Source organism: Neofelis nebulosa, chromosome 6, assembly GCF_028018385.1.
Source record: "Neofelis nebulosa isolate mNeoNeb1 chromosome 6, mNeoNeb1.pri, whole genome shotgun sequence".
In the NCBI taxonomy this organism is placed as follows: domain Eukaryota; kingdom Metazoa; phylum Chordata; class Mammalia; order Carnivora; family Felidae; genus Neofelis; species Neofelis nebulosa.
In genome coordinates this window covers 90,243,446-90,267,348 of record NC_080787.1, presented here as the reverse complement: position 1 = coordinate 90,267,348, position 23,903 = coordinate 90,243,446, and the positions used below count along the sequence as shown (strand labels likewise).

The window sequence follows — 23,903 nt, the reverse complement described above, 5'->3', positions numbered from 1 at the left end:
TTCAAGTGGAATTAATAGAATTACTTTATAAAAGATTTTGACGTTATTTGAATGACTAATGCTTAAGATATGGGGAGCTAAAAAGGCAATAATGCCTCTGATTTGCTATCTTGATATTTAGAAGAAATATCTGTTGTTTTTTTAGGGTGGCCTGATTGCCTAACTCCTATGTGTTGTATTATTGAGTTGTGTCAGAAAATAAAGTTTTAAAAAGAAAAATATAGAATACTTATTTTGCCAACATTTTTGGGATTCCAGGGCTAAAAGGATAAGAGGAAAGGGAACATCTGCATACAGCTGAGTAACTGCATTCCTACTCTTTTTTTTTTTGGGTCTCCTGGGTGGCTCAGTCGGTTAAGCGTCCGACTTCAGCTCAGGTCACGATCTCGCGGTTTGTGAGTTCGAGCCCCAAGTCGAGCCCCGCGTGGGGCCCTGGGCTGATGGTTCGGAGCTTGGAGCCTGCTTCCGATTCTGTGTCTCCCTCTCTCTCTGCCCCTCCCCCATTCATGCTCTCTCTCTCTCTCTCTCTCTCTGTCCCAAAAATAAATAAATGTTAAAAAATATTTTTAAGAAAAAAAAAAAATTTATCTCTGCCCCTCCCCCATTCATGCTCTGTCTCTCTCTGTCCCAAAAATAAACGTTAAAAAAAATTTTTTTAAGAAAAAAAAAATTTTTTTTAACGTTTATTTATTCTTGAGACAGCGACAGAGCGTGAACAGGGGAGGGGCAGAGCGAGAGGGAGACACAGAATCCGAAACAGGCTCCAGGCTCTGAGCTGTCAGCACAGAGCCAGACGCAGGGCTTAAACCCAGGAACTGTGAAATCATGACCTGAGCAGAAGTCAGACGCTTAACTGACTGAGCCACCCAGGTGCCCCTGCATTCCTACTCTTGATGTATGGGAGTTACCAGCTCCCCAAAGGATCTAAACTCTATTTTTTATTTTTATTTTTAGTTTCTGCTGTTTGACCTTCTGGATTCTCTAAGAAATTACTGTTTACTCTAAGAATGGACTGTTTAAGAATGGACTGTTTAAGAATGGACTGTTTAAGAATGGTGTGAGGCCTGGGGCCCCTGTGTGGCGCAGTCAGTTAAGCGTCCGAATTTAGCTCAGGTCATATTCTTATGGTTTGTGTTTGAGCCTGAGTTGGGCTCTGTGCTGACAGCTCAGAGCCTGGGGCCTGCTTTGGATTCTGTATCTCCCTCTCTCTCTGCCCCTCCCCTACTTGCTCTCTCTCTCTCTCTCCCTCGGAAATAAACATTAAAAAAAAATTAAGAATGGTGTGAAGCCCTTTGGCATCCAAGTTACAACAACATATAGCAAAACTCAAACCAACCAGAAGGCTTTATTGTCAAGTCAAAGTGGTATGTATATACTTATAATTGTAAAACAAAAGTATGTCTTGCAGTTTCTGAGGAGGCCAGCAACAAATAACGTCTCTCTTTCCCACGTAATTACTAAATGATTGGAGGAACGAAACAAATGAGTAAATATGTCAGGCAAGATATCGCCTTTGTCACTGCTAGAGGTCAGGGTGCAGATTGTGGCTCTAGGTCCATTAGCCAAATGGGCCTGCCACCAGGATCCAAGGATTTGGGCAACCTCATCCATTTACAGAAAGCACTGGACTTGGGGTAGATCTCATTTCACCACACTCACCGGAGCTGACTGCTGTACCACTTCCAGCATGAAAGAGTGAAGGAAGATGCATGGTCTCTGCAGGGGACTGGCTTTGAGAGACACAGGAGGATAGAGGATATGTAGTTATTCTTCTTACGCTTCCAGTCAGAAACTTCACCCCATCTTCCTAGCAAGGACGTGAGTAACAACAGCAACAGCAACAACAAAGTTAGCAGAATTACATTAATTGAGCTCTCTAAACACCAAGAAGGTGAAGAATACAGGGAAGCTTGCTGGGTTAGATGTGATGAAAATGTCTTTAGTAGCAATATACTAAAGTTCCTCTCCCCAAAGAAGCAGAGACAAAATTAGATGCCACATCTTACCCTTTTAAGAATAAAAAGGCCTCAGTCAAAAGTGAAAAGTAAGAACGATTTCTGGCAAAAATATTTATTTTGATATGGACAACAGGACTTGGAATCCTTCACTGTTCTTAAAAGAACAGTGACCTCTTGAAAATCTATTGAAGGTCAAAAAAAGCCAACTTCATTCACTTTTAAAAAGAAGAGGTATATTTAAAATATGCTCATCTAATTTTTAGAGTTGTTACTCTATCATAAAAGAATTATATGTAATTTAATAATAATTGCATTTAATAAATTATACATTATTTATTGTAAAAAATTTGGGGAGTAGAAAACAAATGAAAGAAATGTGTCTTATACTTCTCAGAAGAAGCTTGTCTCCACATTTGTGTGTTTCTTTACAAGTGTTTCTATGTATTTTCACATTAGATCATACAGACTATGCAGTTTTATGATGTAAGAGTTCACATATATCTCATCTCTGGATAGGAAACTTACTCAGGTTTTAACGAAGGGACTTTCATGAAGGGGCTCTATAGAGAAGTGTGGTTAGGATTAAGGACAAGGGATGGTGGGCATCAGAGGCTAGCAGCAACAGTATGCTGTTGGGTTCCAAGGGTGAAGGAAAGACATTGTGTTTTTCTGGAGCTCCGTGGAAACGGAAGTGACAAAGAATCTATATGATGCAGTTTGTACTAGTCATTTTCTCAGAGGACAGATTAAGGAAGAGAATGGGAGAGAATGGATCTGGCAGAATGGGGAGCAAATGGAGAATAATCAGCACATTAGTTATTAAAAAATGCTTATCAATAGATTTTTATGGCCATGTAATAATCTAAAATAACCATGCCATGTATTACAACCCCTCCTTTTTGATTAACTACTTAGATTGTGTCCAGTGTTTTTGCTATTATAAACAACATTGCAATGCATATATTTCTCTATTTCTACAGTTTTCTTAGAGTAAATTCTTGGGATTTTAATTATTACACTAAAAAGCATAAATGTTCTTAGGCCTCTTAAAACATGCTGACAGGGTTTTAAAGCTATATGTATTATTATTCTTCCAACAATGTAAGAGTGTGCTTATTTTTACTGCACATTGTTGAGGATTGCATATTCCCATAAAAGTTATTTCTTACTTTGATGAGAAATTTTTCCAGAAAACCCACATCTGCATATTTAAAATTTTTTAATTAAAAAAATGTATTTTAGAGACCAAGAGAGAGAAAGAGTAAGTGCCAGACAAGAGGGGCAGAGGGAAAGAGAGAGAATCCCAAGCAGACTCCATACTCAGTGTGGAGCCCCTCTTGGGGCTTGATCCCAACACCGTAGGGTCTTGACATGAGCCAAAATCAAGAGTCAAACACCTAACTGACTGAGCCACCCGGGTGCCTCTCTGCATATTTTTAAAAGAAATCTTTGAAACTGCATCTTTTTAATTTTGTTACAATTTTTCCCATGTGCTTTTTAAATTTTAAAATTGTGTCAGCATGGTGAAGTGATAATAGTGTGTCATTGCTCTTTGTCACTGCTGTGCCAGTGTCACTGACTTAATAATTCCATCTTTCCAGTGCTGATTTGCGTTGCTTTCTTAATCATGTTGTGCATGGTTACATACAATGATATATGTTTTTGAGCTATCTGGTTTATTTCATATTCCACTCATTTTTTTTTTTTTTTTTTTTGCAATGTGATTGAAGCAGAGCAGCTCTAACACCAAGCTTTCCTATAAAATATTTGGACAGTGGGAAAGCAATAACATGTTCCTTAGCAGGAGGTTCAACACCTCCTTCTTTACCTTTCAGCTTTTCCTATCAACTTTAATGGTGATAATCATAAAATGAAAACAACAACACAATGAACAACAGCACCAGTGAGTGCTTACCACAGGCCAGGCATTAAGAAGAAGCTACCACATCAGCTCAAACCACAGCCACGATGCTTCTCTTCTAAGTCAGGAAGGAATATATTGGGAGGCTGGAGTCTTCATTACCAAATCTTGTTGATTCTACTTTCAAAGTTCTTAAATTTCTCCACTTATTTCTACTCTCACTGCCACTGTCCTATTCAAGCAGTCATCTTTTTTGCTGGAGTAATAGAGCAGACATTTTCAGTTCTCAACTGATTTGGTTTGGTCTCTTAGTAGGCCTGCTCTTTAACTTATCTATTAAAGTTTTTAAAATTTCATTGACCATTTTTATTTCCAGAATCTCCATTTGGTTCCTTTTCAAATACATCTGTGGTTTTTTTTTCCTCATAAAATGATCTTTGTTCTTCATGGATTCTCTTGCTTCCTTGATCTCTATGAATATTTTAAACATATTTTAAAAATCTCTTTCTGGTCTGTTTGATCTTTATTTCCTTAGTATAAAGTATGAGTTCTCCATTTATGGCTTTTCCTAAGCTTGTCTCCATTGGGAGTTTCATCTCTAAAAGGCCTGGACATTTCTTGGATTTTACATGTTGCCGTTTCATTGTTAGCAGGACCCGGTTGGGTCAACCAGTTTGGGACCTATATGCTAGTTTCTTATTCAAGGTCTCTGTGCCTTATGGATAACTGTGAATTTGGGTCTTATCTGTGTGCAAGATAAAGGCTTTGGTTCTGTATTGTGGAGGATAATTCCTTCTACTAATGGCCCAGGCAGGGTTTCTGTCTGCAAATTAGTTTGGAGTTTTTGTAGTTTCCGTGAAGATTTAGTTTCCAAGTCAGTTGGGTTAATATCCTAGGATAGGGATTGCAGGACGATGTGATAAGATTCTGGTAAGTTTTGTAAGAACCCTCCAAACTGTCTTCCAAAGTGGCTATTGGGTTTTGTGTTCCCACAAGCAATGAATAAGAATTCCTGTTGCTCCACATCTTTGCCAGTCATTGGTATTTCAAGTATTTTGAATTTTAGCCTTTATAAAAATATGTAATGCAATCTCATTGTTTTGATTTGCATCATCTTAGTGACATGCCATTGAGAGTCTATTCATATGCTTATTTGCCGTCTGTATATATTCTTTGGTGAGGTGCCTATCCATTTCTTTTGCTCTTTTAAAAATTAGGTTGTTGATTTTCTTATTGTTGAGTTTTAAGAATCCTCTGTAGATTTTGGATGCAAGTCCTTTATCAGAAATATGTTTTGCAAATATTTTCTCTGAGTCTATGGCTTGTCTTTTTATTCTTATAGCAATGTCTTTCATAGAAGTTTTTAAATTTAAAATTATTTTTAATTGTGGTAGAATACACATAACATAAAACTTACCATTTTAACCATGGGTTGCCATTTCACTTTGTTGTTTATATGCTTTGATGCCCAGAATTTTTTTAATTTTATTAAAGTCTAATTTATCAATTTTTTTTCATGGATCATGCACTTAATGTTGTGTCTCAAAACTCATCACCAAACACAAGGTCACATAGATTTCTTCTCATTTTCTTCATGAAGTTATAATTTTGCATTTACATTTAGATCTATGATCTATTTTGAGTTAACTTTGTGAAAGGTGAAAGGCCTGTGTCTGTGTTCACCATTTTGCATATGGATGTCTAAATGTTCCAACACTATTTGTTGAAAAGGTTGTGTTTTCTCCATTGAATTGCCCTTGCACCTTTGTTGAAAATCAGTTTACTGTGTTTGTAAGTCTATTTTTTGTCTCTCTATTCTATTCTATTGATTTATGTGTCTATTCTTTAGCTAATACGATAATGTCTTGATTGTGGTAGTATATGGTAATTTTGAAATAGAGAAGTGTGAGTTCTATGATTTTTTTCTGCTTCTTTATTATTGTGTTAGCTACTCCACGTCTTTGCCTTTCTATATGAACTTTGGAATCAGTTTGTCTATATCTACAAAATATCTTTCTGGGATCTTGGTTGAGATTGCATTTAATCTATAGATTAAGTTGAGAAGAATTGATATTTGAACAATATTGAGTCTTACTATCCATAAACAATATCTTTTTATCTAGTCCTTATACAGTATGCAAGGTAGAAAAATTCCATGTAGTTCTAAGCTTTTTTTTTTTTTTTTTTTTTTTTTAAGAAAGCCAAGTACTAGGTCCTTTTCTCAGGACAGCCTCAAATCTAATCCATACGCTATGTTAAAATGCATGTCTTAATGTGTATATCATGTCCTGACCACTTCCTAAACCATAGTTTCCTTCTAATAAACTCATTGATACATATCTGAATTCCTCAGAAGACTACATTTATTTTTCTTGATTTAAGGTACTTTGCAGACTTTTTCTCGGGCCTCTTAAATTGATCCTTTCCCCTGAGATTTCTGCCTTCTTCTGGATACTCAGCTTTAAATTTGAGTTTAGATGTCATAATCTCAGTGAGGAGTCTTCTGACTCTTCACTCAGGTTGAAGTTCCTCAGTTTACTCCCTGGTACTGGTATATTCTATTTCTCATAAACCAGGCATGAGAACCTGACATAATTTGGAAAGAGTACAAATCTTTATTTACTTGCATTTATTAAAATTTATTTTACAGAGCACACACAGTTACCAACATTCCTTCACAAAATCCTTTTTCCATCCTCTGCCAACACAAACCCCAGCTTTTTTAATATGCCTCTCTTCTTAAAACCGTAAGAAAAACTCCTTTGAATCCAAGGAACTGTTAGTTTTGTAGTCAACACATTGTCTGTAGTTCAGTATGTAAATTGACTTACCTGCCATTCCTAAAGCACTCCTCATTTCCTCCTCTGCCCATTCTCTGAATTCCCATCAAAGAGCTAAAAATCATGACCTCAGACTTCCAGGGAAGATGGCAGAGTAGGAAGATCCTAAGATCACCTTGTCCCATGGATACAACTAGATAACACCCACTTTGGTGTAAATACCCAGGAAACAACCTGAAGACTGACAGGACAGATTCTTCACAGCAAAATGTCAAGAAGAGGCCACGTTGAAATGGGTAGGAAGGGTAAAGATGCAGTCAGAAGGCAAACTGACATGCTAGACTATCTCCAGGAAGGAGGGATGCTGTGGGTACAGAGAGGAGAGGGGAGCAGACTCTACACGCAGCAGGTACCCACACTGGGGAAGACAAATCCCTATAATATTTGGCTTTGAAAACCAGAGTGGCCTAATGTCACAAGTTCTTACAATCAGTGAGGCTTAACACTTAGAACCTTAAAAATCAGTGAGCATGGCTCTGAGAAAGCCAGAGATGATAAAAATTGAGTTTCTTCCTTTAAAGGGACAGTACAATGAACAGTCCTGCTGAGATATAGCGTAGAAGAGGAAGTTTGAAAAACACTTGGGGTATACAGGAAGATATATTTACTAATATCAGAGCATGTGTTGGAAGGGCAGGGATCTTTGGGAGATGTCACCAAGAACAAAACAGCTGGTGGGCAACATTTCCTTCTCCTTCCCCCCAGCCTGGATACACGGACATCTGCCAGAACCAGCTCAGCACAAGCACTCTCTCCCCAGCTTCCTGCAGAATACCCTGCCACCATGTTCTCCTGTGGACGAGCTCCCTCCAACATACTCTTGGCAAGAGTCCATCAAAGCAGCACCACAAGCCTGACATTGTGCAAGCAGCCCTGAGAAAGTCTAGTACCACTCCAAAGTGACTTCTGCCTCAGGGAGAGAGGAAGATAACCACATACACCAGTATGACTGTGGCCCCAGCAGTGGTGGTGGCAGACATCTGGTGTGACTGTAGGCCCCTCTCAGCAGGGAAAGATTCTCAAGGGACAACTCAGGAGAATGCCCTGGAATTTGGTACGACTGCAGCTCTGGCAAACACCTAATCTGACTAAACTCAAGTCCAAGGTAGCCCCAGACTGGCCCACTAATAATACAGGGACCAAACCCTGCTCACAACAGACAAAAAAAAGTCATTACATGACTAGACTGCAAGCAAATGCAGCACAACCAGCACAACAGAAAGCATGCAACACACATAGGAGACATCAGAAGTGGTTCTGGCCAACGGGCATTACATTGCAGGGCACTGCAGGACCTCTTTTTCATAAGGCCACTACTTTTTTTTTTGTTTTGGGGATTATCTCTCCCTCTCTCTCTCTTTCTGCTCTTCCCTTGTTTGTGCATGCACTCTCTCTCTCTCTCTCTCTCTCAAAATAAATAAATAAACTTAAAAAATTATTAAAAAATTTAGAGTGCTATATGCATAAGATGTTACATCAACCTAATGGTAACCACAAATCAAAATCTGATAATAGAAATACGAAAAATACAAAGAAAGGAATCCAAGTATATCACTAAAGAAAACCAACAAGCCATGAGAGTACAGAACAAGAGAATAAAGGAACAGAGAAGAACTACAAAAATAATCATAAACCATGTAACAAAATGGCAATAAGTACACACTTATGAATAATTACTTTGAATGTCAGTAGATTAAATGCTCCAACCAAAAGACATAGAGTGACAGAATGGATAAAAAAATAAGACCCATCTATATGCTGCCTCTAAAAGACTCATTGAAGATCTAAAGACATGTGCAGTAAGCCGGTGTAGTAATACTTGTATTGGACAAAATGGATTAAAACAAAGACTGTAAGAAGAGACAAAGAATAACACTAAATAATCATAAAGGGATCAATCTAACAAGAAAATATAATAATTTTAAATATTTATGCCTACAACATGAAGCACCTAAATACATAAAGCGGCTAATAACAAACATTAAGGAAGTAATGTATAGTAACTATAAAATAGTGGGGGATGTTAACACCCCACTGATATCAATGGCAGGTCATACAAACAGAAAATCAACAAGGAAACAGTAGTTTTGAATGACACATTGGACCACATGGATATAACAGATATATTCAGAACATTCTGTCCTAAAACAGCAGAATGCACATTCTTTTTAGGTGCACATGGAACATTCTCCAGAATAGACCACATATTAGGTCACAAAAAAAATCTCAACAAATTCAAAAAGATTGAAGTCATACCATGCACCTCTTCTGACCAGAATGCTATAAAACTAGAAGTCAACCATAAGAAAAAAAATGTGGAGGGGACACAAATACATGGAAGTTAAAGAACATATTACTAAACAGTGAAAGAGATAACCAAGAAATCAAAGAGGAAATTAAAAAATACATGGAATATAATTTTTACCTTCCATACAAACCAAAAAATACAAATTAAAATGAAAACACAGTAGTCCCAAATCTTTGGGATGCAGCAAAAGCAGTTCTAAGAGGGAAGTTTATGGCAATATAGGTCTACCTCAAGAAGCGAGAAAATCTAAAATAAACCACCTAATCCTAATCCTAATCCTAATCCCAATCCTCCTTTAGGAGCTAGAAACAGAAGAACAAACTAAACCCCAAACCAACAGTAGGAAATAAATAATAAAGATTAGAGCAGAAAGAAATGAGATAGAAACTAAAATCAATCAAACAAACAAAAATCTAATTGAACAGATCAAGAACCAGGAGCTTGTTCCTTGAAAAGTTCTACAAAATTGATAAAACATTATCAAGGTCATCAAAGAAAAAAAGAGAAAAGGCTCAAAGAAACAAAATGAGAAATGAAACAGGAGAAATAACAGCTGACACCACAGAAATACAAAGGATTATGAGAGAATATTATGAAAAACTCTATCCCAACAAAACGGACAACCAAAAAGAAATTGATAAATTCCTAGAAAATTATAACCTCCAAAAACTGAATCAAGAAGAAATAGAAGATTTGAACAGACTGATATCCTGCAATGAAATTGAATCATTAAAAAACTCTCAACAAACAAAAGTCCAGGATGGCCTCACAGGTGAATTCTACCAAACATTTAAAGACTTAATACCTATTCTCCTCAGAGGCACTTGAGTGGCTCAGTCAGTTAAAGGTCAGACTCTTGATTTCAGCTCAGGTCATGATCTCATGGTTGTGAGATTGAGCCCTGCATTGTACTTCACGCTGAGTGTGGAGTCTGTTTGGGATTGTATGTCTCCCTCTCTCTTTGCCCCTACCCTGCTCATGCCCTCTCTCTCTTTCTCTTTCTCTCTCTCTCTCTCTCTCTCTCTCTCTCTAAAAATAAATAAATAAACTTAAAAAAGTACCTATCCTCCTCCAACTATTCCAAAAAGTAGAAGAGGGAGGAAAGCTTCCAAATTCATTCTATGAGGCCAGCATGATACCCAAACCAGATAAAGACATGACAAAAAAGAGAACTACAGGCCACTATCTCTGATGAACATAGATGCAAAAATCCTCAACAAAATATCGGGCAAAATGAATCCAACATTACATTTAAAAAATAATTCACCACAATCAAATAAGATTTATTCCTGGGATTTGGTCACAAATCAATCAACGTGATACATCACATCAACAGAAGAAAGGATAAAAACCATATAATCATTTCAATAGATGCACAAAAAAGCATTTGACAAAGTACAACATCCATCATGATAAAAACCCTCAACTAAGTAGGTTCAGGGGGAACTTACGTTAACATAATAAAGGTTGAATAATAAAAACCCACATCTAACATCATATTCAATGGTGAAAAACAGAACTTTTACCCTAAGATCAGGAACAAGACAAGGATGTCTGCTCTTACAACTTTCATTCAACATAGTACTAGAAGTCCTAGCCACAGCTCTCAGACAACAAAAGAAATAAAAGGCATCCAGGGGTATCTGGCTCAGTCAGTTAAGCATCCAGCTACAGCTCAGGTCATGATCTTGTGGTTCAGGAGTTCAAGCCCCGCATAGGGTTCTGTGCTGACAGCTTGGAGCCTGGGGCCTGCTTCTGATTCTGTGTCTCTCTCGCCCTCTCTCTCTGCCCCTCTCCTATATGTGCTCTGTCTCTCTCTCAGAAATAAGTAAACATTAAACAAAATTAAAAAGGAAATAAAATGTATCCAAATTGGTAAAGAAGAAGTAAAGCTTTCACTATTTGCAGATGACATAATACTATATATTGAAAACCCTAAAGACTCCACTGAAAAACTACTAGAATTAATGAATGAATTAAATTGAGTAAGGATGCCGGTCACAAAATCAATATACAGAAATCCATTGCCCTTCTTTTTTTTTTTTATTAATTTTTTTTTAGTCTTTATTTATTTTTGTGAGAAATTGCACAAGCAGGAGAAGAACAGAGAGAGAAGGAGACACAGAATCCGAAGCAAGCTTCAGGCTCCGAGCTGTCAGCACAGAGCCTGACTAGGGGCTCCATTTCAGGAGCTGTGAGATCATGACCTGAGCCGAAGTTGGCTGCTTGACAGACTGAGCCACCCAGGTGCCCCTCCATCGCACTTCTATACAGTAACAATGAAGTAGCAGAAAGAGAAATTAAGAAAACAGTCCTGTTTCCAATTACAGCAAAAATAATAAAATACCTACAAATAAACTTAACCAAAGAGTTGAAGACCCATGCTCCAAAAAGTATAAAACACTGATGAAAGAAATTGAAGATGGCACAAACGAATGGAAAGACATTTCATGCTCATGGGTTGGGAGAACAAATATTGTTAAAATGTCCGATATTAGGGGGTGCCTGGGTGGCTCAGTCAGTTAAGCAGCCGACTTCGGCTCAGGTCATGATCTCGCAGTCCGTGAGTTCGAGCCCCGCGTCAGGCTCTGTGCTGACCGCTCAGAGCCCGGAGCCTGTTTCAGTTTCTGTGTCTCCCTCTCTCTGACCCTCCCCCATTCATGCTCTGTCTCTGTCTCAAAAAAAAAAAAAAATAAATTAAAAAAAATGTCTGATATTACCCAAAGCAATCTACAGATTCAATGTAATCCCTATCAAAATACCAGCAGGGATGCCTGGGTGGCTCAGTCGGTTACACTGCCAACTTTGGCTCAGGTCATGATGTCACAGTTCATGAGTTTGAGCCCCACTTCAGGCTCTGCTGACAACTCAGAACCTGGAGCTTTCTTCAGATTCTGTGTTTCTATCTCTATCTGCCCTTCCCCTGCTCATGCTCTGTCTCTCTCTCTGTCTAAAATAAAATAAAATAAAATAAAGTAAAATAAAATAAAATAAAAATAATACCAACAGTGGTTTTCATAGAATTAGAACAAATAATCCTAAAATTTGTATGGAACCACAAATGACCCTGAATAACCAAAGAAATCATGAGAAAGAACAAAGCTGGAGATATTACAATCCTGGATTTCAAGATTTACTACAAAGTTGTAGTAATCAAAACAGTATGGTACTAGCACAGAAATAAATCCACAATTATATGGCCAATCAATCTTTGACAAAGGAAGCAAGAATATGCGATGGGGAAAAAAGTTTCTTCAACAAATGGTGCTGGGAAAACTGTGGAGCTACATGCAAAGGAATGAAACTGAACCACTTTCTTACACTGGACACAAAGGTTAACTGAAATGCATTAGAAACCAAAGTGTGAGACCTGAAACCATAACCATCATAAAGGAGCACAGAGGCAGTGATGTCTCCGACATCAGTCATTGCAACATTTTTCTGGATATATCTCCTGAGGCAAGGGAAACAAAAGCAAAAATAAACTATTGGGACTGTATCCAAGTTAAAACCTTCTGCACAGCAAAGGAAACAATCAACAGAACAACAACAACAAAAACCCTACTGAATGGGAGATGGTATTTGCAAATGACATATCTGATAAAAGGTTTTATCAAAAATATATAAAGAATTTATACAACTCAGCACCATAACCAAAATAACCCAATTTAAAAGTGGGCAGAAGATATGAACAGACATTTCAGAGGCCAATAGGCAAATAAAAAGATGCTCAACATCACTTATTATCAGAGGAATGAAAATCAAAACCACAATGAGATGTTACCTCACATCTGACAGAATGACTAAAATCAAAAACACAAAAATCCACAAGTTTTGGCAGGGATGTGGAGAGAAAGGAATCCTTGTGCACTGTTGGTGGGAATGCAAACTGGGATAGCCACTGTGGAAAACAGTAGGGAGGTTTTCAAAAAATTAAAAATTAAATTATTGTATGATCCAATATTTCCCCTATTGGGTATTGACTCAAAGAATACAAAAAATACTAATTTGAAAAGATACATGCACCCTTATGTTTATTGCAGCATTATTTACAATAGTCAAATTATGGGAGCAACCCAAGTGTTCATGGATGGATGAATGAATGGATAAAGAAGGTGTTGTATATATATGCATTGAAATTAGCCATAAAAAGGAATGAAATCTTGCCATTTGCAACAACATGGATGGATCTAAAGGGTATTATGTAAGTGATATAAGTCAGTCAGAATAAGACATATACCATATGATCTTGCTCATACATGGAATTTAAGATACAAAACAAAGAAAAAGAGAGAGAAACCAAAAAGACTCAAGTATGGAGAATTGTTGGTTGGAGGTTGGTGGGGGGATGCGTGAAATAGATGAAAGGGTTTAAGGAGTGCACTTGCTGTGATAAGCTCTGGGTAATGTATGGAATTGGAATTGTTGATTCCTATATTGTACATCTGAAACTAATAAACCAGTGTATGTTAATTATATTTCAATTAAAATAAAAACAAATTAATTAAGTAATTTAGAAAAAGAACTAAAAAAGATGTCTAGTAATTCTCAGCATTCCTAAGGGGTTGGAGAGGGCACAAAGCTGCCTGGATACAGCCACACTCTGCTTTCAAGTTGTGGTTCTGTCTGCTTTCTTCTTTGCCGTTATTTCAGGTATTCAGAAAAATACCTGTAGCAAAACATGCACTCAATATTTGTTCAATAAATTACTAAAGTCATTTTCTCAAATATGCATTTCTTAGTTAAGTCTTCTTTCTCCTGCCTTTTGATTTTTTATTCATTTAAACATACATGCACATTTTTTAGTAAACAAGTTAACAAACATTAGCTCATGATGTTTTGTAAACTGGTTTTCCATCTTGATCATTATCATATTTTGAACATACTATTATGTCAATTAATATAAATCTACACAATTATCTTAAAAGCTGCATGTATAATTTTCTACTCCACCTAAACAATTTCTTAAACTTTTAGAAGGGTAGGCTATTTGTAATTTTTCAGTATTATAAACCATACTATTTTGAATGACCTTTTATATGCATGTTTGTACTTGCTTGAGAATTTCCTGAGGATACGTTTCTAGATTTAAAATGCCGTGCTAAAGATTATGCACAGTTAAAATTGTAATGCAATTTACAGAAAATTTATGTAAGTTTGTCCTCTCACTAAAAGTAATCTGAATTTCCTTTCCCACACACTCTTGATTAGAGGTATCTTCCAAATTTTCATCTTTGCCAGTCTGATAGGTAAAGATAAAACTATCTTATTTTTTAATATCACTTGCATTTCTTTACATGGCATGCAAGTTGTGTACTTTTTCATGCACTTCATAGGTTTTTGTAGTTTCTTTTCTTAATGCACTTTAATTTCTATCTGGTGTTTTTCACTTTCTTACTATTTTTAATTTAAAGTTTACAAACTTTAAAAATTATGCATAACTCTTTTCCTTTCCTATATGTTGAATGTTGTAAACATTTTCTCAAGTTTTCATTTTTCTTTAAACCTTTTTTTCCATCAAAATAGCAATTAAGGAAGTTCAGACAGCCAAATGGAGAGGCTATATGTAGTGTTGTGACTTGCAGTTCAAGCTGAGGTCCCAGGCCACAGCTAGCACCAACCACCAGTCATGTGACTTTAGATGATTACAGCCATCAGCCACCGAGTAATCTTCAGACACTGAGTCTTCTCAGCTGAGACCCCAAATACCATGTGAAAAAACCAAGATGTTCTTAAAGTGCTCTATCCAAATTATTTATATATCAGGTGACTGGAATAACAGTCTTTCATGTTTTCACCCAAATGTAAATTTCCAGTCTCATCAGCCACCGGTCTCCTTCTAAGGAGTGTATCAGTCTAGTCTGTCCCCAAGCCTATGAAGATACTACCACCCAAGCCCTCTTTAAAGAAGATAGTATGGCATCATTGTAAGGACCTCCAATAGCTGAAGGAATTAAAGAGAGGGTCACTTCTCTCAACTGAGTTAATTAGATTATTCAAGTGGTAATTTGGAATTGGGGTGATGAGGGCCTGTGTTGTCAATAAATTAGAAAATAAGAAATATATGGGAAAATAGTTAAGATATACATAACAGAGGTCCTTAAGTTCTCTAGTTGCTACATCTTTTGTGTCCTAGATGTTTAGATTTTCCTTGGTTCTGACAGTATATGTGTAATTAAAATATTTTTGTTCACTTGCACCAACTTCAGAGACTTTCATTTTCTTGCTACTAACTTGCTTCCTTGACTTTACTCATCCCTTTTGCCTCACTTGTTCAGAACTGATTTTACTCATGCTATTCTTCCTCTCTGGAACACAAACTACAATGCTCAAATCTTAGCTTCTTTTGTAAATATTGAATTTCCAAGGTGGAATTTATGACTTCATCTCTGGTAATTTCACCGTGCTCCACTCATACCTTTAGAACCAACTCTCCCACTGGATTTTAATCAATTGTGTGCCTGTTTCTTCCCTCACTCACAATACTGCACACAGACAGAATGAACATCACTGATTATCACACACAGTGGCACAGGATGAGAAATTTATCCTATGACCTATTAAGTGCACATACTTTTTTATAATTCTACCAAAACCTGTTAGTTCTGGGAAATAGAATGTATCTCATTATCTGTTCAGAATAGATGGGAAACTAACATTCATTAAGTTTTATCACATTACAGATACACTCAAAACCACCTGTGATCATAAAGGGGGCTGAGTGAAACTTAAATCTATTTGAAGATCCCTGCCATCCACCAACAACAAAGGATGCCCAAAAGGTGAAATGCTTGTAGGTGGGCCATGCCATAACCAGATTAACCATTCCAAGGAAAGAGAGTAGTTTACTTTTTTTTAAAGTTTACTTTTTAAAAGTAAAAAAGTTTACTTTTATTTATTTTGAGAGACATAGAGAGAGAGAGAGAGACAGGGAGGGGCAGAGAAAGAGAGAGGGAGAATCCCAAGCAGGGTCTGCACTGTCAGCACAGAGCCCAATGAGGGGCTCGAATTCAGGAACCGTGAGACTTTGACCTCAGCCAAAATCAAGAGTTGGATGCTTAACCGACTGAGCCACGCAGGTGTCCCAAGAGTAATTTACTCTTATATAATTTTATAATTATATAAAATTATGATTTTAAGAACACAGTGAGTTATAAAATGAAAGATGCTACATTAATACTGAGAATTATTAAGTGTCTTCCTGAAAAACAAAACATGCAAGTTAAATTCATAAAGTTTGCTGATGGCAGACAATTATCATTTATTCTTCACAGGAAGGAGAGGAAAAAGTGAATCGCATACAAATGAATGGGCGGAATTATAAAATGGGTAAAATGTAATGAAATACCCAAGAAAATGGAGAGCTAAGTACCTAGAGGGGAGAGAGGAATGTATTAGCATTAAATAGCAAGGGAAATTATATTTCAGGGAGCATAAAAATAAGGACAGTTTATAGTTAAGGGAACATTAGGAGAGTATGAATAATGTGAAATAAAAACAAAAAGAAAAATGTAAGTTGGGGTAGGGTTTCTGAAGCATCAAACTATTAACTAGCTAGGTGACAATTTCTTTCTATTCAGTAGTGAAACTGACACAGCAGGAGATATGACTTTTCAGTTTCCTTAGTATTTTTGCCATTTAGAAATGGAATATGTGAGGGAGTTTATTCTATTTAAAACAAAAATAGAATTTTAAATATGGTATCATGAAGCTAGGTTTGAAATATTAATAACGTGATTTGCATTCTACTTCTCTGGAAAAATGTAAGCACCAGAATTTCCATGAAGCTCCAGGGGTTTGAAATTAGTTTCGAAAGCTACTAGGGCATGGCACATTACTACAAAATCTTTAAAAACTGTAAGCACCAAGATGGGAAGGAGAATGCTGTCTGATCTAAAAGGGAATAATCAAAAGATAGGAGGAAATTGAGCAAAAGAAACTTTATCCTACCATCCAAAAATTTGCTCAACAGTGACAAGGGAAGAGAGCCCCAAGGAAATGTTAAAAGCTTGATGACATAAATAATTTTAACCAGTCTACATCTCACTGAATATCTCTTTTAAAATCATGCAAAAAAAAAATGCTGCTTAGGCTTGGTAAGAGAGGCACTATGTAGCCAGCATTATTTTTCTATGATTTGTGGCATCCATAATAGATCAGTTCCAAATAGATTGTACACTTATTATTGTTGTATCTGGAAAATATGAATGCATAGCTCAAGGGGAAAAGCAAAAGAGAATCAGTCATTTAAAAATTGTAGAGCTGGAATCTGAGAGACAACTTTGTGATCTAATTTGCTTTTTCAGATTAAACAACAACCAACCAACTGACCAAATAAACAAAAACAAAAACAAAAATCCAATACCTGAGAATGTAACTCATTGAACACCATGTAATTAGACTGTAGCAAAGCCAAGACTAGGACCCATGTTTTCTACCGGAAAAGTTAGTTCTCTTTCTAAGTATCCCTGTTGGCCAATTAACAGCTTGCATTAACTGCTCAGTAGCTGAAATCCAGGCACGGTCTAGGCTTCCTATTGTCCTGAAGTTAATCTATCCAATGCAGCAAGTCTTCATGTCCTGAGCTTCTTAGCATGGCTTAGAGCAGGAGCTGAAAACTCAAATGCTACTGGGACCAGACTTCTTGTACAAATTAACAAAGTAGAGGTCTCTATATTAAATGCACAGAAATAATTCTCATTTGCCACAAAGAAATATATGTGTACTATTTTCTTAAAACGTGTCACCATAATAATTGTTTTTTGATTTTCTACTTTTTATTAGATTCTTTGAATTATTCAACACTTATGGCAGAAACAGGGTTGATATGCATTAAGTAACAGCAGAAAGCCACTGTGGCTACAGTAGAGTGAACAAGGCAAAGAGTGATAGAAGATAATGGGCAAAAGAATGGCAGGATGACCTACTATTTCAGTTTGCCCAAGACTGAAGAAGCTCCTGGGACATAAGATTATCATGTTAAATCTGGGGCACCTGGGTGGCTCAGTCGGTTAACCATCTGGCTCTTAATTTTGGCTCAGGTCATGATCTCGTGGTTCATGGGTTCAAGCCCTGCATCAGGCTCTGTGCTGACAGCATGGAGCTTGCTTGGCATTCTCTCTCTCCCTCTCTGTCTATCCCCTCTCCTACTTATGTGCTCTCACTCTCTCTCTCTCTCAATAAATAAACTTAAAAAAAACTGTCATGTTAAATCTGGGAAAACCTTAGACAAACTGAGAGGAGGTGGTCAAGCTAGTGATAGGAAACCATCTGATGGTTTTAAGCAAGGAACATAACATGACATGGTTTAACATTTATAAAGGTCACTCTGGTGAAGAACTGACTAGATAGACACGAGTAGAAACAGGGAGACTTGTTAAGTAACTATTGATGTAGTCTAAGTGAAAAATGATGTAGTGTTTAGGGATAATTTACAGTGAGATGTGGTCAGAGTCAGACAAATACTTTGATAGCAGTGTCAGCCAACTTGTTGAGAGATTATATATCAGGCATGAAGGGTCAAGAATGAGCAAGTGGACAATTGTGTTTCCCTTTACTGAGATGAGGAAAGCTGAAGCAGGAGCAGGTCTGAAGAAATTCAAGAGTTCGGATGCAGACATGTATGCATGAAAGCCTAATCTGTAATCAAGTAGAGACGTTGACTTGATCTGGGCCTTATGAGTGCAATGTTCAGGGTAATGTTTGAAGCTAGAGAATTCTGAGAATTGTCACGTAGTAAAGGAATATTTAAAGCTGATGGAATGAGGATGGTCAGAAGAAAAGAGATATGAGAAATGGGATGCAGGGAATTAAATATGAATGGGAAATAAAGCAGTAGAATGCAGATAAGATGAGGAGAATCCTTCAAAAAAGCTTGAAAAGGGTCAAAGAGATGGGAGGGAAAAATGCAAGTGTGGTGTCATGGAAACCAACAGAAGAAAGTATTTAAACAAAGAGTATCGAACAACTTGTCAAATGCTGATGAGATGTCTCATTAAGGTAACAACAAAGAGTTGATTTTTAGTTTTAGCAAGATGGAAGTTATCAGTGACTTTGACAAGAATAGCTTCAGTGGAGTAGAAGGGATAAAAGCCCGACTGAAATGGCTTTGAAAAGGGAATGAGAAGACAGGAGGAGAGACAACTCCTGTATCAAGCAGTTGGAAGTTTGTTGTGAAAGAGAAATGAGGCAGTAGTTTGATGTGGGATATGAAAAATGGAGTATTTTATTTATTCATTATTATTTTTTTTAAAGTTTATGTATATTGAAAGAGAGAGAGAGGAAGAGAGAGAGAGAGAGATTGAGCTGGGGAAGGACAGAGAGAGAAGGGGACAGAGGATCCAAAGCATGCCCTGTGCTGACAGCAGACAGCCCCATGCAGGGCTCAAATTCATGAGCCATGAGATCATGGCCTGAGTGGAAGTCCGACACTCAACCAACTGAGCCACCCCAGCACCCCCACAATGTAGTATTTTAAAGAGCGAAGATATTCTTGCCTGTTTAAATATTGATAAGGGTAAGCCAGTTGAGAGGAAAAAACTGTAGAAGAGTGTAGAACCTTTAAGTATACAAAAAGATAATGGGATTCCGAATACACTTAGAGGACTGACTGTAGGTAGAAGCCTGGCATTTTATCCATTTTTGCATTAATGAAGGCAGAGGATGTGGGTATAGGTGCAGATAGATTGAGTACAGGAAATACATTCATACTAGAAAAATGAAAGAGCAGAGCCACAGATATATACAGAAGCACCATCTGACCTTATGGTGGGTAGGAGAGCGCATGAGCAGTGAAGGTATTGGGACAAATTGGAGAGCACATGCTTTCTGGAAGGGGGCTGCTGCTTCTCAGCTCTACACAAGTTTTTTTCTTTTGTTGCTTGATCTATTCAAGAGAAACCTAAAATGTGGATTTTAATGGAAGATCTTCCCTTTTTTTAAATTTATTAAAATATTTATTATATAATTTTGACATGTGACATTGTATAAATTTAAGGTATACGAGGTGTTATGTTGATCATTCATATATTTAATATGATTGCTGATCACATAACATTATTGAAGTACAATATTATTGTCTAAATTCGTTACACAGTATATTAAATCTCTGTGGCTTATTTACTACTCCTTACAAGTTTGTACCCTTAAACATCATCCCCTGCCCCATTCTCCGGTAACTACCATTTTACTCTCTTTTATTTTTTAAATAGGTTTAGGTTTTAGTTTTTATATTTATTTTTTAAATTATTTTTTTAATGCTTATTTATTTTTGAGAGACAGAGATAGAGAAAGTGAGCGGAGGAGGCGCAGAGAGAGGGAGACAGAATCCCAAGCAGGTTCTATGTTGTCAACACAAAGTGTGACTCAGGGCTCAGTCTCACCAACCACTAGATCATGACCTGAGCTGAAACCAAGAGTCAGATGCTTAACCGACTGAACCACCCAGGTGACCCTTTAGTTAATTTTTTTTTTTTTTTGTAATCTCTAAGCCCAACATAGGTCTTGATCTCACCACCCCAGGGATCAAAAGTCACATACTCTACTGACTGAGCCAGCAAGGTGCCCCTACAGGTTTAAGTTTTAAAAAGTCCACATATAGGGGCACCTAGGTGGCTCATTTGGGTAAGTGTATCTCTTCGGCTCAGGTCATGATCTCATGATTCATGAGTATGAACCCCATGTTCGACTCTGTGCTGACAGCATGGAGCTTGGGGCCTACTTCTAATTCTGTGTCTCTCCCTCTCATTCTGCCCCCTCCCTGCCCCTGCTGACACTCTGTCTCTCTTTCTCTCAAAAACAAATAAACATTAACAAAATTTTTTTAAAAATTCCACATGTGAGATAATGTAGTAGTTGTCTTTCTCTAACTTATCTCACGTAGCATAATGTACTTCAGGTTTATTCATGTTGTTGCAAATGGAAGGATATCCTCCTTTCTCATGGCTGAATAGTATTCCACTGTGATTTCATACCACATCCTTTCAACTGGTTTATTCATTGGTGGGCATTTGGGTTGTTTCCATATATTAGCGATTGTGAATAATGCTGTTATAAATATGGGAATGCTTATATCTCATCAAAATCCTATTTTCATTTCCTTTGGGTATACACCCAGATGTGGAATTGCTGGATCCTATAATAGATTTATTTGAACATTTTTGAGGGCCCTCTATATTATTTTTTACAGTGGTTGAACCAATTTATATTCCCATCAACACTGTGTAAAAGTTTCTTTTTACCACATCCTTGCCAACACCTTTTGTTGTCTCTTGTCTTCATGATAATAGCTATTCTAATGGGTGTGAGGTGTTATTGTAATTTTGATTTGCATTTCTCTGATGGTTAGCCATACTGAGCCTCTTTTCATGTGCCTGTTGGCCATTTTGCTGTTCTCTTTGAGAAAATATCTATTTAGCTTCCCGCTCCCCCCACCCTTTTTGAATCACATTGGTTTGTTTTTGCTGTTGTTGTTATTAAATGGGCTGAGTTCTTTATATATTTTGGCTTTTAACCTTGTATTCATTATATGGTTTACATAAAAATGTTCTGCCATTCTGTAGGTTTCTATTTTGTTGGTTGTTTCTTTTGCTGTGCAGAATCTCCTGAATTTGATACAGTTCCATTTGTTACTTTTTGTTTCTGTTTGTGCTTTTGGTGTTATGTTCAAAAACTCATTGCCAAGATCAATATGATGAGTTTCTTCTCTATTTTATTTTATGAGTTTTATGATATCAGGTCTTGTGTTCCAGTCTTTGAAAGGTCTCTCAATTTTTAATTTTGACCTAAATTTTATAAAACAAAACAAACAATAGCAACAACAACAGAAGCACTATGTAGGACAAGCAATTACTTCTGATATATAAATGTGAGCTCAGGATCATGAGTTTGGAGCTTCTGTTCTGGAGGCTTAAAATCTGGTCTCACATCCATAAGGACAACTGACATTTGTTCATTGCTTCAGAGGAAATGGAGACCAGGCAAAGAGCAGTACATACCAACCTATACTTTTGCTTCCAACCTGAGAGCGGAAATAAATTTGGTTTCCTAGGGAGTCCCCAGTTTCCTGGACACTTGCCTGAGCAGTCCAAGAGGGATTTGTGCAGAAACTGTGGGTAATCCACACATCCTAACCATACTCTCTAGGAAGATTTTTTTAATTCATGAGTGGGTACATGGGAAAAAAAAACATAGGAACCAAGAAAGAATTAAGTGATACAAAAAAGGAGCAGGATCCTGAAAACTCAGAGGAAAATAATGTTGTCTGAGTCTGCTTACTTTGGGGCACTTGGGTGGCTCAGTCGGTTAAGCATCCAACTTCGGCTCGGGTCATGATCTCACCATTCCCGAGTTCCAGCCCCGCGTCGGGCTCTGTGCTGACAGCTCAGAGCCTGGAGCCTGCTTCGGATTCTGTGTCTCTCTGTCTCTGCCCTGCCCCACTCATGCTCTGTCTTTCTGTCTCTCAAAAATAAACATAAAAAAAGAAAAAAATCTGCTTATATTCTCAGTAATATTAATAATTACAAAATGGTAATAGTAGTGTCAGTAGTAGTAGCAGCTGCTGCCAAAATTTACTGACTATTTAGGCCAAACTCTGTTCTAAGTGCTTCATAGGTATTAACTTATTTAAAACTCGTATCAACCAGGTAATAAAATTGCTATTTTTACCCCATATTATAGATGTAAACTGAAGCACAGAGAGGGTGAGTAAATATCTCTAGACTGCAAAGAGTTGACTGTAAAATGATTTAGTTAAACATATCACATCGCTTTACTTTAAAATGTTTCAGCATAGAAAATGCTGTGTATGTGAATTTTGATTTATATATACCCCACAGTGGTTACTATGGAGCTGCTGGGTGGGTGAGAAAGTAATCAGAATTTGAAAGACTTCATTTAAAGTCTTCATTGCATGCTCCAAAGACAGTAGCTACAAGCAAGTCAACTCTTTTTATCTCTGGTTAGAACTAGATGGTTTACCAATCAGTATAAAGGGACGTGAGAAATCATTTTCATTGATGGAATTACTGATGTTTAAGATTTGTGGATTAGCTAGAGATATTAATCAAGCACCAGTGTCTTTGCATAAATAAGATTTAAAATCAAAAAGGTCATTCCCTTTGGAGTAGTATCCCTAGAGTCATCTTGGCCCTGAAATGAATCACAAAACAGAATTCTGTCACCTGATTCTGATGAAAAACTGGCCGGATTCTGCCACTACAGAATTGTTACATATGCGTCAGGTAGATCTTGCAAGGTGCTTCAAAGAACAGGTTGATCTAGCTTCCTATGAAAGGTCATATGACTGTTCTTATACAACTTGCTATTAATCCAGGCAGAAGTGGTGGGATTCAGACCAACCTTATAGAATATCCAAACCATCCCTGGATAGCGAGGAGGGCCTGTAGTTGTCTTCAGTCTTTGAAGTATCTCAGGCCATCGGAAATACCATCTGAAGAATCTAACAATTGTAGGGGGCCAAATGGACGTAGTTCACAGCAAATAGATAAATTTAACGGTAGAGAAATTGACTTTCTGAATATTTCCTAGAGAAAGCTATTTTAAACACAAACCAAGTAATGTTGGATTGTAAAGTTCATTTCATATTAATGAAAGATACAATTAGGACTGAAGGTATAATAATAATAATGTGCTCAATAATAATCCTAAAGATAATAGCTACAGTGTGTTGTATCTACAGTGTATTGTACAGTGACAATTCTTCTGAGCCCTTCAGGAACACCATCTCACTTCAGCTTCACCATCATTCTGAGACACTCAAAATCCAAATGTTCTTCCTCCAAAGTCTATACTGTTAAGCACTATATGGTATTGTTTGGTATATGCTGAATAACAGCATCTATTCATCCATTTATTTTATAAAATATTTATTGAGGATGTACAAATTTTCAGATTTTAAAACTGATAGTGGAGATACA

General features: G+C 37.0%; 1 long non-coding RNA gene across 3 annotated transcripts in view; it reads left to right on the top strand.

Moving 5' to 3' along the window:
• LOC131514573 (uncharacterized) overlaps positions 1 to 23,903 on the top strand; it is a 159,490-nt gene that overhangs the window by 5,738 nt on the left and 129,849 nt on the right. The gene's annotated exons all lie outside the window — the stretch shown is intronic.